The sequence below is a fragment of the Pseudomyrmex gracilis genome, unplaced genomic scaffold, assembly GCF_002006095.1.
Source record: "Pseudomyrmex gracilis isolate BER0280 unplaced genomic scaffold, ASM200609v1 scaffold_113, whole genome shotgun sequence".
Taxonomy (NCBI): Eukaryota; Metazoa; Arthropoda; class Insecta; order Hymenoptera; family Formicidae; genus Pseudomyrmex; species Pseudomyrmex gracilis.
Genome location: NW_018020697.1, coordinates 118400 through 121097, shown reverse-complemented (window position 1 = coordinate 121097; position 2698 = coordinate 118400).

Sequence of the window (2698 nt, the reverse complement as noted above, 5' to 3'; positions counted from 1 at the left end):
CATGGCTGTGTCATCGCCGGGGTCCACCTCGACCCCACGCACGGCACCACCGCCCTCCACCGTGGTGACACGAGCCTCGTCCTCCCCGCTTCGCGTGTGCCACCGGATGATGGACCGCGTCGCCGATCACGGGGATATCCTGCCGCCGACGGCCACGCTGCAGATGAGAAAAGAAATCTCTCACTCGCCGTTCATCTTCCGCGAGTTCTGGATCCTTCCTGCAGGATCACTGATGTCAATTTCTCGAACGTCAGAACGGAAGCATTGCGCGACGCGGTGGCGATATTTTCTTCTGGGAAGCGTCGGTTGGAGAAAGTATCAATGCGAAATGATATGTCAAATTTGTTGAGAGGTGAACAATCTGTCACTAATTTTGATTGACTAACTATTGATAATAAATCACTAGATAGTGAGCTTATTGTTAAAACGTCTCTTCTTTTCTACGTGCTCTGTTTCACATCATTCGTCGAAATTCAGAGTCATTGAACCGTGTCGCATTAATTTAAAGAATCGTATTACACTTTACTGTCTAACTCGGAGCAAAACATCGCGAAGTTCTTTCACGTTCCCTCTGACAAATCATGGTTCTGTCAGTGCGGCCGTCCGGAGCGTCGTCGTACACTGTCGCACTCATCAGATGATCGCGGTCATCTGATCGACAAGATCCGCACAACGATTCTCAGTATGTAGTTTGATAGACACGTACGGCGATAAAAATCATAAAGAAATTTTGATAGAAAATTGATGGGATATTGACGAGAATCGCAACACTTTCAGGTTGCGATCGATGTTTTTTACTTCTTTTGAATCTATTGCAAGTTGCATTGTAACATGTCAGCTTTGTTATTAGCTCTTCCTGAATATTACTCGTGTGAATTCAATTGGTTCTTAGCTGGAATTGTTACCAGTTCGCGTGTTATAACATAGACTCTGAGTGAAGGTTAAATCACTCTCGAACGACATGTCGAATCCGATAACAATCCGACAATAATTCGCACTATTTCCTTCGCTGTTCTTTCCGCCTTCGACGCACAGGTTGCACCGTGAAATCCACGGGCTCGTGTTTCCACGGGGCCAGAGAGATCGTATTTATAGACCGCTTCGTACACTCGTGAGCATGCCGCTATTATTAGAGGCGTCTTAACGAGCGTCTCCCTCGCTCTCTTTGAACCCCATCGACGCCGCTCGTCGCAACGCTTCTCACGAACGCCGCACGAGGAATCTTCAAATTCTCTCTCACCTTTTTCACCGGAGACGACGACGAAGACAAGCTTCCAGTCGTTGTCACTCCCGTTGCTTCTCACACGGGCTCACTGTCCGTAAGATCAACACCAATAAATAATCCCACTGATTCACGCACCAGATTACGTCTCGGAATGAGAGCCAAGAATCTTAGTCTTTTTCTCGACGTACTTTAGATTCTCAAAGTGGACGCAGATCGTGTCTTCCTCAGGGCTGCGCCTTCGCGCGGAATCGCCGGGTGCGCCGGAAAATTCCACTCGCAAACGGTCCTTGATGTCTGACTCACCCAATCAAAACGTCTTACGTATAGATTGTGTACCTTCGAGAACTATATTTATTTCCAAGATACTTTTGTCACCAAAAACCAACTCGTCGATTCAGCTCGAAGAGAAACGGAGCGTCGTGGAGTTTCGACACTTGTGGGTGCTTTCGTGCGATCTCGATCCGGGATTGTTCCGACAACTTGTTCTCGACACACGCACTGGATTGTCTCTCTCTCAAAGCACAATTCCGATTGCAATCGTGATCCAAATTAACGCGATTGCAGCAACTTCGCGAAGCGGCGGATCAATGGACCCGTTCTTGTCTCTCTCGCAGCCGCGGGTGAGAGAGACACTCTCCTGACGCGCGCACCAGAAGGGACTGGCGATACAGCGGCGTTTCTACCAGGAGAATCGGAGTAACGTCATGCGCGACGTGGCGCGCGGATTGGCGGGGGGCGTGGCCCGACTGACAGCTGTGTGACGCGCGGCGCTATTGGCCGCTGGGCATGGCCGTAGCCACCATACCGTCTCGGGATTGGCTGCGCGCGCGCGCCACCAAATGAGCCTCGTTACGGAGCTCTGTCCGATAAACCGAGCGAGCGCGGTGTCGACGAAAGAGAAAAGAGAGAAAGAGGGAAGATAGACTGAGAGAGAGAGAGAGAGAGAGAGAGAGAAAGAGAGAGAGAGAGAGAGAGAAAGAGAGAGAGAGAGGGAGAGAAAAGAGACGCGATTGCATCCAGACCGCGGATCCTTCGGAGGAGCTCGTTAAATTCCGGCTTTTCTGAATGTGTCTGTCTGTTCTCTTAATGACGCCAGGACGACGCGAGTTTTACATCGATGCATGTAAATCTGGAAAATAGCGCGTATACAATTCACCCTGTTATTTCGTTCTTCATCAATCCAGCCGCAACGAACAGACTGTAAGGAAAATACAAAAACTACAGCCAGAACAAAACAACGAAAATACAATCGTTGTTGCGCAGATTTGTGTGTCGCAAGAGATTGTGTTACGTCGTGATTAAATAATCTATGAAACTGTAACCAAAAAATTGAAAATCAAAAAAATATGTATTAAATAAATAATATATATAAATATATATAAATATACAGGGTGTCTCAGAATTGGTTTAACATCTCTTGTAGGCAGGTAGAAGGAATAAAACTGAGTCGAAAAGTCCTATACCATTTTGCTA